The 12,331-nt window shown below is 38.6% G+C and overlaps 1 long non-coding RNA gene across 3 annotated transcripts in view; it reads right to left on the reverse strand.

The window, feature by feature from the left end:
* LOC109495741 overlaps positions 1-12,331 on the reverse strand; it is a 64,989-nt gene that overhangs the window by 48,499 nt on the left and 4,159 nt on the right. Inside the window, exon 2 of one of the 3 annotated variants that reach the window (XR_006591656.1) lies at positions 11,978-12,040. The exons of the other annotated variants lie outside the window; for them this stretch is intronic. This is a non-coding gene — a long non-coding RNA (uncharacterized LOC109495741). The remainder of the gene's footprint in view (positions 1-11,977; positions 12,041-12,331) is intronic. 3 annotated transcript variants of the gene reach the window in all.

A 12,331-nucleotide genomic window follows, 5' to 3' on the forward strand; every position in this document is an offset into this window, starting at 1 on the left:
TTCTAATAAGACTGCCACACTTTTGAAAATTGTAATTGATAGTGTCTCTTACACAGTAGCAGAAAAGAAAAATCTTCTCACTATACTCAGCATTGACCAGCCTCTTATTATTTATGTATTCATTCTTTATTGGATTTATACAGTATCTTTCCCCTGAAGAGCTCAAGGTTCTCTTCGAGAACTTTTAAGCAGCAAATATTATTTCAACATAATAAGCCTGACTCTGTCTCCTACAGAAAGAAAGCAGAATATCATAAATTTAGCCAGAAAAGGGTCACTAATCCACAACAAGCCAGGCCCAATTTGTAAATGCAAAGCACCCAAAGAGGGTCAGCATCACTGGGAGTAGGAGCAGAGCCAGAAGGGAGAGTTTTCTCTGAAAGGCATCCAGGTAAAAGAGGAGTATCAGCTTTTCTTGCCCGTGAAACTCATCTCTTGCAGTGCCTGTGGGAAAGAGTGGATGGGGAGGTCCTGTGGGTGGGAAGCAATAGCAATGGATGGGAGAAGAAATGATATAGGAAGGGCAGTTCCTACGGTAAAGACAGTTAGCAGAGAGGAGAGCTCAGAGTGAAAGGTAAGAGAAGTCAATAAGCTTCAATGGGGTACCAGGGAATCGGGGTTTATAGTAGATCCTGACCCTGAAGACATCTGTGCCACTGTCCATGATCTAAATACAGCCACCAATGATCCTGGGGATAAACTACCTCAGAGTGATTCTTTTAAACATATATCTTTGCACAAGCTTTGTTTAAACATACTGTGATGGTAAAGAAATTAAATAGATCATATGGTTAAGGGTATAGTCTCCTCACTTAAGAAAAACTCACACCTTTGAAGAATTTCATTGTTAGTTTGTGTGTGGTCTAGCTAGGAGGTTTGGCTATCCAGACATGAAAGCATGGGTTTTTCTCCATGTTTTTTTTCTCTATCGTCCAGAGCATGGGAGTCTACTTATGGGATTCATATGCCCTGAGTAAATAGACAACCTTATCAGACCCCAAGATCTTGAGCCGCTGTTGCACCTGGTGTGGTTAATTCTGAAACAACCAGATTAAGAGGCAGAACACCCAGTTAAATGGCCCATAGCAACTCAGAATATGCAAGAAAAAAAAAATTAAGACACTGAACTGATATAACTCCCTAACAAGAAAATCTGATTCCATAATATCAGGGAGAGAACTATCAGAGTCGGAAGGAATATTTTGTAAAGCTACTTGGAGAGAGATAATGGGGTGAAGCCCCCAAAGAAATGCTTGAGTAATAAAAGACAGTCATGACATACCCTTCTGGGAAGAGTGAGCCTCATCTTAGAAGGACAAAGCTTTTGTTTTAATAATTCCTGTTTCTCAGAGCTACAGAAAAAAAGCAGAGAATTTCCCTCACTATTCTTGCCCCAACAACACCATTACAGGGGTTAAGAAATTAAGCTCTAGGGGCGCCTGGGTGGCGCAGTCGGTTAAGCGTCCGACTTCAGCCAGGTCACTATCTCGCAGTCCGTGAGTTCGAGCCCCGTGTCGGGCTCTGGGCTGATGGCTCAGAGCCTGGAGCCTGTTTCCGATTCTGTGTCTCCCTCTCTCTCTCTGCCCCTCCCCCGTTCATGCTCTGTCTCTCTCTGTCCCAAAAATAAAAAAATTAAAAAAAAAAAAAGAAATTAAGCTCTAGAAGGACCTGATTTTGCTTCCAGGCCTTCCTGCTTAGTTGTTGGATAACTGTAGAAACTCAAACTCTTTGAGACTCACTCAGGCTTAGCAGTAGGAAACGGGTCTAGTAATAGTATTTGTTTTATAAAATATGTCTGTTGATTCAATGAGATAATGCATATACAGTGGTTCATGTAATGCATGATTACTTAGCCTATGAACACTCTACGAATATGTCTTTATCGACATCATTATTATATTTTTATAGATTCAAACTTTTTTTAGGTTTCTTTTGAGAGAGATAGAGAGCATGAGCAGCGGGAGGGGCAGAGAGAGAGGAGAGAGAGAATCCGAAGCAGGCTGTCAGAACAGCCCAGCACCCCACGTGGGGCTAGATCCCACAGACCACGAGATCATGACCTGAACCAAAATTAAGAGTCAGATGCTCAACCGACTGAGCCACCCAGGCGCCCAGATTTAAACTTTTACCTATCAACCAATAAAAAGAAATAACCACACTTGAGTTCTTATCATTTCCTATGCATAAACTTTCTTTAAAGTTTTAAATTATTTTTCTTCTTGACACAAATAGTTTATTTTTTCATAACAATTACAGTTTATTTCAGTTATTATTTGACTCCCCCAGTGGAATATAAGCACCAAGTGGACAGACTCTACATCCTTCGCCAGAACCACTGTAAGTACCAACCCAAGTCTGATGCAGGGGACGCACAGGCTTGGCACATGGTGCAGGATCTGTAAACCTTTATTTGGGTAGATATGAATATAAACCAATGTGTGGGTCCAAAGAGTGGTTGGAAACAACTCCATCTTTGGTGTCAGTGGCTGTTCCGCTCTGTGTGCCCTTTCTTACACGGCAGGGAACACAGTGAGTGGCAGCTGCTTTATTACTGATTGAAAACTGGTTAATGAATTATGACTGCTTAGCATAACAGAGAGGTGAGTAAATTTGAAGAGGGCCAGGTTGATCAGCAGAGTGATTTAAATGTTCAAAAATAGGATTTAGGACGAGAGGCTGAGGGAATTGGGGTTATTTAGCCTGGAGAAGAATATGGGAGAATGTTGTACAGCAGGCTAAGGCCAGCTGTTCTCCATTTTTAAAGACTAATCCATGTAATGAAATGCAGGAGGTGATGTGTTAAAATAAATTCATCAAGGGACTGAGGATTTTTTAAACATACATTTATGTTCCGACTTTGGGGAACTCTCAGATTTAAATTATACCAGAGAATTAGAGTTGAAAAAAATCACAATGGAAATAGCTATAATTAGTCAGAACACAAACCATACAAACAAACCTGACTACCTTAATCGTATGTGTAGCCCTTGCTTACTAAATTTGTTGTACACTTATTATTTCCAAGAAAATGGTTTAAATTCAGTAAAATTTTGATTCACATATGATTCATCACAGGGTTTTCCCCAGGAAATAAACTAATCTAGAACTTTACGGGTAAAAGAAATATGCAAGATAATTAATAGCATAAAATTTTGCATAATCTTGATTCGGTAATAAAAGTACTAGGATTTGATGATCTGGAATAATCACTTAACTTTCATCTCACTTTATGTAATTTACTTCCCAAAACATGTCAATTGTATCACATTATGAATGCATTAAAACAAATTACAATTTCAAAATGTATCATTTTAGGGAATCTCTTAGTAAGGAATTATTTTGCAACTTAAAAACTAATCTTCATATGAACAATTCTGTCGCTATCTATTTAATGACTATTTCAGAGTTAACAGACCTGTACTAGAAATACATGTTCTAATTTTACTCAAAGGATGTTGCCTTAGTCATTTTTTTTGCACAGGTCTTTCTTTCCTCTCTGCTGACTTAGAGTTTGCCTATAGAAGGAAATCAGATTTTTTTAGATATCTTCTGAAAATAATTACTGCCACATAATGGGTATGTACTAAATATAAGCACTGTACGTGCTTCTGTTTTTCACAACAGTCTTTAAACTCACCAGTATTGCATTGATTTTCTAGATGAAGAAAATCTAGTGAGTAGCATTGCTGGCATTCTGTCCAAATACATAGGACTCCAGAACATATGCCTAACACTTTCAAATGTGCTTACGAGGGGCGCCTGGGTGGCTCCCTTGGTTAAGTGTCCGGCTTTGGCTCAGGTCATGACCTTACGGTTCATGAGTTCAAGCCCCACGTTGGGCTCTCTACTGACAGCTCAGGGCCTGGATCTTGCTTCAGATTCTCTCTCTCTCTCCCTCTCTCAAAAATAAATAGACATTTTAAAAATATGCTTATGAAAAATAATTGCTCAAAAGAGTAGCAGTAATCTGGGGAAGTTTAAATAATACATTTTATAAATATGGATTCAAATTGTAGGCAACATAGTTATAGGGCTGTTACAGCATAGTGGTTAAGACTACGAATTTTGAAATTAGATGGATTAGGTTCAAATGTTGGCTCCAAATGTTTGCAATCTCTACACAAGCTTCACTCTCCCCCTGTGCAAGATGCATTTGATAAGTTACACCTACTCAAAGCTGTTTTGAGGATGAATGTACATCCTGAATGTAAAACATGTATCACAATACCAGGTATACAGTAGATGTTCAATAAATGTTATGGGTAATGCTAAACCACATGTCTTACATAGACATAGAAAGCCCGGTGTTCATTTTTACATAACAAAACAATGAATTTCTGATTTTCAAACTAGCATATATGCCTTTAACATATTATTTCACTATTTCCTTTTTTCTGCCACTCTCATACTTCCCTTCCAGCTCTGTTGTTGGAATGGAAGACAGTAAAATGGTTGCAGGATCCTGCATTTTTCACAAGTGTTTTAATTTGATTTGTTAGCTCTCTTGTGAATGGCTGCTGTTTAATAATACATTTTCAAAAAAAAAGCATATCCTTTAAATTAAGTTGTTTACATTTCAAATGCAATATGGTAAAATTCAAGTACATTGTCATTATTCCACAGCCTTGGAGGTTTCATACCATCAGATTCTTTGAAAGATGTTTTTTCCCTTACCAGCTGCCTAAGTGGTACATGAGCGCCATCTGTTGGCCAAAAGGAGTCATGAATTTGACTTTTTTTCATTAACCGTTGTTCTCAACTACTGTCTTGTAAGGCATCATTCTAAAATTGACCCAAATGAAGATAAAATTAAAACAGTTAAATTGTCCATTTGTAAAGTGATTTTAACCTTGAAGGAATGAATCAAGAAACTTCTTTCATTTCTCCCACAATAACTCAAAAAAATGAAAATAAACAGCAAAGATATAGTTTAGAAATAGATTTTGTCGATCCAGAATCTTCTTAACCATTCTGCTCCTAACAGGCACGTATCCAAAAAGGCCAATTCAGAGAAGAGTACTGACTCCATGACTGCTGTGTTGTGTGTGCCCGGATCTCATTGCAACAATCACCCAGCATCTCTGCAGTGTTCCCAGGTGATGCTCCACTACCTACCGGGGCTGCTAGGCCAAACTTACTCAGTTCTAAGGCTGGATGGACTCTAGCCCTCTGCCTTTCCCGGGTGTGGGCCACTTTCGAGATTTCTATCGGCCATTTTACTAATGTGACACTATTTTTCCACTGTGACATTGTGAGGTCTTTGCTCTTACTGTTCCCTTGACAATGTAATATTTTTTAATCAATATATTAAAAAATTCTGAATATATATTTATTCAACTTCTGAGAAGACTCTGAGTTGCACAAATTTAATAAGGTCGTTGTTTCATGTCTTTGGAGAAGCAATAAAATGAGATAAAATCCTGTTGTACTTTTATGCATGTGGTTGTATCTAACAAAATCGATCGGAGACAATTTGTTTACTGGAAATAATTAAGAATTTTATTATTTTTAAATGCTAAAAAAGATTATATATACTAATTTGCATTTCCAATGGTACAAAATTTCCCCAACTCTTAGAATTTATGTATTAATTTTTAATGAGAAAAGGAGGCATCCCAGATTCTAAATATAACTCTCTGTCTTTCCCTCTTTTCCTCTCTTTCTCCCTCTCTTCCTCCTTCCTTCCCTCTCTCCCTCCCTCCCCTGTTTTTGCTTTATCATAATATGAAGAAGAAAAATTTTTGAAAATTTATTGGTGAAAAAAGATATAGCTCAATCTACTGTTCCTAGGGCTTTGTATTTAATACAATATAATGACAGTGATAAAACAGTATAAATTCAAAGAAGTTAACAAATCCATAGTACTTCAAAAGTGTATATTCGTAAGTAAAGATAATACCTTGCTTAAGAGACATTTTATGTGATCATTGTAACATCTTGTTAGGTCAAGTCCTCTGGTTTCTTTCTAAAATGGAGATTTGTATGAAGCAAGTTTGTCAGATAGCACTCGTGTTACCAAAACTCCTGGGCAAACCAGAGAAGGAAGATTAGGTAGAGGGGAAAGATTGAACTATGATGCAATTCAACAGAAGTATAAGTCTATCCCTTCGACAGTTCCAGAGCAAAGATGGATCCTCAGAGGTGTCCCAAAATTAGGCAAGGGACCTGGACCTTTGCACCATTTCACTGAGCAGTCATCAGATGCGGGCTGACCACACGGAGACCCCATGACCTTACGCAAGGCAGCTCATTTTGACCAAATGTAATTCCCAGGATCTAGCAGCCATCAGTACTACCAACAGCTGGTGAATGAAGGCTTCTAACCTGAAGGGGCAAACTGGGCCTTACACTTCAATGTCCACTGCCTCGCTAGAGCTAGATAAGGAAAACTCCCCATTGCTTATTTTTTTAGTTTTTAGCCTTCCTCACTCATCTGATATATCCAGCCCATACTTTAAATTCAAATGCCATTTAATGCAGAAATTCTTAAAGTGAAATCTAAAATAAAAATGTTAGACTTACCGACTCTGAGTTCGTAGTGACTTAACAATTACGACTTCTTGAGCAGAACAATTGCTACATTTTTAAGTGAAAGAATAAACTCAGTGATGGGGTGCCTGGGTGGCTCAATAAGTTCAGTGTCCTAGTCTTGATTTCAGCTTAGGTCATGATCCCAAGTTCTTGGGATCAAGCCCCACATCAGGCTCTGGGCTGGATGTGAAACCTGCCTAAGATTCTCTCTCTCTAAATAAAAACAAATAAATAAATTTAAAAGTAAAAAAAAAAAAATCAACTCCTGTGGTACTATTTTCAATGCCAGTCTTTCAGCATCATGTTCCCAAACTATGTGCCAAAGTACTGGGGTACTATACCCCTATACTGTACTATACCTGCGGTACTATAGCAAACCCACTGGAGACCCACAGAATATTTCTAAATTTCTAAGGAAACACAAGAATGTCAGATAGCATATGAAATAGCACCTCAAAATAGTTCACAATTTTAACATTAGATCAAACTCTATTCCTTTTAATGATGAGTCTTTGTAGAGCTGCAGTTTCTGGATGAAAAAAACTACTGACATGCAAAAATCAATGTAGAATAAGAAATGAAGGCGGCGAGATCCAATCCAATTGTAAGACTTGAGATATTGTGCAGTACCCAACAGATGCACACATCCCACTAGGAAGTAACCATGGTTAAGAAAGAAATATAACATTTTCTTCTTTTGCTTTAAGTGTAATACTTCTTAAAATGGTTGCTGAGTTGTTGGGAAATAAATATGTATTGACATCAGTGGGTGCTAAGTAAATATTACTGAGGCACTAAAGACGTCATGAACCAAGAAAATTTGGGAACCTCTCTTTCAGCATTTGATCACAGTTGAGAGAAGGATGTTCCAGGTAAAAGAAGTTGCATGTGCAATGGCCCTGCAGTAAGGGCATATCTGGCATATTTAGATCAGTGTTGTCTATCTAGTACAAGTAAACACTGGCACGCATGTAATAAAAGGCACAATAGGATGTGGCAGAGGTAGGGCAGGCTGGCTCTGACACACATTATAGACTTAACTATTAACTTAATATTATTTCTTGAAGGCAATAGCAAGGGTTTTAATACTGGGGAGGCACAGAGTCAGAGTTGCATTCTAAAAAGATAACTCTAGCATAACTATCAATAGAGTGTAGTATTTTGTAAATATTTGAGACAGTTTAATGACCCAGGAAAAACATGAGGACCTAAACCAACACAAATTTGGTTGGAGTAGAAAGGTCAGATTCTAGATATGTAATTAAAAGAGCCTGGCCATCAACTGGATGTGAGAGAAATTCAAGAATGACTACCTGACTTTTGTCTAGTACAACATGAAGATCTGTCTATGTACCGTGATAAGGAATGTAGTGGAGAAGCGTACTTTCACAAGATGATGATTAGTTTTGATTTGGCACATAGATAATCTAAATAGAGCTGGCCAATAAAGCTACCCAAATGGATCTAGAACTCCAGGTAAGACCAAACAATGATATTATGCCAATAAAGTGAAAGATGTTATCTTTCTGCCTTAGAAATACAGAAGAAGGGAAGAGGAGAGGAGAGGAGGGGAGGGGAGGGGAGGGGAAGGGGAAGGGAAAGAAAAGGAAAGAAGGGAAGGGAAGGGAAGGGAAGGGAAGGGAAGGGAAGGGAAGGGAAGGGAAGGGAAGGGAAGGGAAGGGGGCCATACACCTGCAATTATGTTCACCTAAAAAAAAAAATCTAGAGTATTTGAAGCAGTATAATAGTGGGTGACTCCACAGCATCATCAGGAATTCAAGCACCTAAGTTTTCTGCTCTACTTCCTGAAGGCCTAATCAAATTCCAAGAAGGTTTTTGGAGCACTAATAATCTCATCAAGCAGAAAGAGAAAGACAGCCGGCCCACTGTCTTTTAAAGAGAAAGCTATATCCCACATGACATTTCCTTCACATACTATTGACTAGAAACAAGTCAGATGTGAGATGACCAGTTAACCCAGGTTTGCCTGTGATTTTCCCAGTCTAATTATTGAATGTCTCCCAACACAGAAAACCCGGCAGTCCCAGGCAGACCAGGATGATTGGACACTCTAGTCACGTGATCCCATCCTGCAGCCTGAGAGACTAGAACAAATGCTTTTTAAGCTGTTGAACAATGAATTCGATTAAAAACAGGGTTTTCTACTAAGAGGAAAAGAAAAACTGACATGCAACTAGCATACAAGAATATAATAGACATTGATAAGCAATTAGCAATGTCTTCTGTAAAGGTAATAATCAAGACTTTGAGCACATCAATACATAAGAGAAAGAGAAGGAGAAAGAGAAGGTCATTCAGGAGGTGGAAAGGACTGTTTAAAATGGAGAAAAAGCGTAACAAGTGAAAGAAATTACAAGAAAAGAGTAAATTTCAAGAGGAAGTTTTCACCATATAATCACATGCTGCAAAGTCTGAAAACTACCCCCCCCCCACCAGTTGTGTTGCAGCTAATGCAGCCATGGGTTGGGGTTCAGGTGCCCTGGATACCTAAGAAGAGAAAGGTTATCAAGAACTGGGGGTAAAAAACAGAAGGAGAGGTGAAGGGCAAATGAAAACAAACCTCACTTCTATCAGAACTACCAATATCAACATTAGATCTCAGGGTGATACTGCGAATAGATGTGCTTCATTTTTTCCCAGCTGTTTGAGATATAATTAACACACAACACTGTGTAAGTTTAATGTATACAATGTAATGATTTGATATATGTATACATTACAAAATGCTTACCACAGCAAGGTTGGTTAACATATCTACCACCTCACATAACTGCAATTTTTTGTGTGTGGTGAAAATTTTAAGATCTGATCTCAGTAACATTTACATACATGGTATAATGGTATTAACTATAGTCACCATTAGATCCCCAGAACTTACTCATCTTGTAACTGAAAGTTTGTACCCTTTGACCACTTCCCCCAGTGAGATATCACCTCATACCTGTTAGAATGGCTATCATAAAACAAACAAACAAAAACGTAAAAATAAATTTTAAAAAAGCAATAACAAATTCTGGTGAGGATATGGAGAAAAAGGAACCCAGTGCACTGTTGGTGAGAATATAAATTGGTAAACATTATGGAAATCAAAATCATTCAAAAATTAAAATACAACTACAGCACGACCCGACAATTTTACTTCTGAGTATATGCATGAGGAAACAAAATCAAACCGTGAAAAGATATCTGCACCCCCACGTTCACTGGGTTGCTCTTCACCATACCCACGTCTTGTGCCAGGTGTGTTTCGTAGCTGTGTAACACTAGTGCTGTAACAATGTGAGAACGTACATTTTCTTTGCCCTGGACACCTTATTTCCTCTGACAGAGAGCTTCCTATAATTTAGGTGCTCTGTCCTGGCTGAGTCTTTCTTCCTGGCAACATCACAAAGTATTTTATCTATGTCTGCCATAGAAACTGCCCACTTCAACATTTGATCAGTGGGAAAAAAAAAAGGTTCATGGTCTTAATTCTCAAGTTTTCCTGTCTATGATCATAAAATTCTTGACAGGGTGGAAAAAAGCAGAGGTTATGGTTTTTGATGGCAAATGAAACATAACTTCATTTCTTAATGTTTATTTAATTTTGAGGTGGGGGAGGGGCAGAGAGAAAGGAGGACAGAGGATCCAAAGCAGGCTCCACACTGACAGCAGCCAGCCCATGCGGGTCTCGAACTCACAAACCATGAGATCGTGAACTGAGCCATCCAGGCGCCCCAAGCAAAACTTCATTTTAAAAAATTTCATGTTAGAACTCCAACACTCTATTTATTCCAGATTATTCACTCAATTACTTTACCATATAATGCTTACTTATGAGGATTTTTAAGTTCACTGGCCACCCCTCTGCTTTCTCCTTATTTCTCCTGCTTTCTCAATTTCCCACTGACCTCACTTCTTTTCCTGTCCAGCTTAGGTTTCATGGCCCACCACATCAATCACACTTTTTTTTTTCCAGTATCCTCATTTCCCCTATTTCCCTTGTCCTGGCAAATCTCAACCATGATCCACCCAGCTGCCCAGTTTGTCCATCTCCGCAGCACAGCACCTGAGTACCACTAAAGAAACTCACATTCTACTCCTTGTAGACTCTCTCGCCTGTTCTTCACAGAGGGCTACTCTATTCTCAAAATCAAACTGCTTTCTTCAGTCACCTGTATTTTAAACTCAGCAGATGACCTTACCTTCCACCTCACAGATCAAAGAGAAGCCATCACATAGGTACTTCAACGTCAGCACAGCTGCAAAATCCTCTTGTTCTAATGGAAGAGGAGCTGGCTCTCCTATCTCTCCATGTGTCACACTGGACTTCATCTTCTTTGACCTTCTTTCTTGAAATATTGTCAATTGCCCCTTCCATCTCCCATGTTATATTTTTTCCTTTTTATTTTTTTTTATTTTAATTTTTTTTTCAACGTTTATTTATTTTTGGGACAGAGAGAGACAGAGCATGAATGGGGGAGGGGCAGACAGAGAGGGAGACACAGAATCGGAAACAGGCTCCAGGCTCTGAGCCATCAGCCCAGAGTCTGACGCGGGGCTCGAACTCCCGGACCGCGAGATCGTGACCTGACTGAAGTCGGACGCTTAACCGACTGCGCCACCCAGGCGCCCCTATTTTTTCCTTTTTAAATTCCTTCCCCTGAATAGCCAAGCAAACAACTCTCAGAATTAAATATATATATATATATATATATATATAAATATATATATATATATATATATATATATATATATATACTTTCTTGAGTCCTTTGTTTCTACTCTCTCTTTGCAATCAAACATCTCAAATAAGTTTTTGTGTACATTACCTCCATTTATACCTGCCCCCAATCACTTTGCAATTTGCTCTAATCTGTATTCTGCCCCTGGAACTCCACTGAAATGACATTCAGTGAAGTCACCAGTGACCATGATGTTACTATAGCCAATGAATGTGGTTTACACCCTTTCTGCATAGACCGTGTGTCAGGACACGGTAGGACTTCAAAGAGTATTCAAGTTGATATGGTTTTGCCACTTGCTAGCTGTGGGACTTAGGACAAGTTCATCAGTATCTACTTTTATATGTAAAACGAAGACAAAAAGGGAAAGTACCTAAGAGTTGTTTTGACAAGTAAATGAGATAAATAATAGCACAAGATACATAACTAAATATTAGTTTTGTTGGTAACTATTTTTGTCTCTCCCTTTTATAGGAGACAGTGTTCTAGGAATTTCTCATATTTTTGCACATCTTGAGAACAGAGACACTGATAGCTTTTTGTTGTGGAATATCTTTTCAAAGATTTCTATATACCGTGTCTTCTTAGAAGTAAGCATGTTATTTGCTACCCAGTATATCGGAGATAATATCTCCCTCCCAGGAAAATTTGGGTAATTTTGCTCACAGTACATGTTAAAAGATTGGGGTCAAGATCCATACCTGTCATGTACACTCACGGTGTGTGCAGCGTCACCTGGGTCCACCCTTCACTGCCTCGCGGAACTTGGAAGACATGAGAGCAGATGCAAATGCAAAGTTCATGGCGTCTTTTCAGTCACAGACAATATAGTCCTTTGTATTCTGACTCAAGAGTCTCATGGCTTCTATCAGTACCTTGAAATTGTGGTAGACTGACTTGTTAGCTTGCAAAACAGAATGAATAAACCCTCCACAGTTCTTTTGTTTGTTTACCCTTCACAGTTCCCAGGCTCCTGGATATCTCAGTCTTTGGAAACTTGAGAACATTTTCATGAAATTCTGTCTTTGGCTTCCATTAAACTCCACTCTTGGCTT

This window comes from Felis catus, chromosome F1 (assembly GCF_018350175.1).
Source record: "Felis catus isolate Fca126 chromosome F1, F.catus_Fca126_mat1.0, whole genome shotgun sequence".
Taxonomy (NCBI): domain Eukaryota; kingdom Metazoa; phylum Chordata; class Mammalia; order Carnivora; family Felidae; genus Felis; species Felis catus.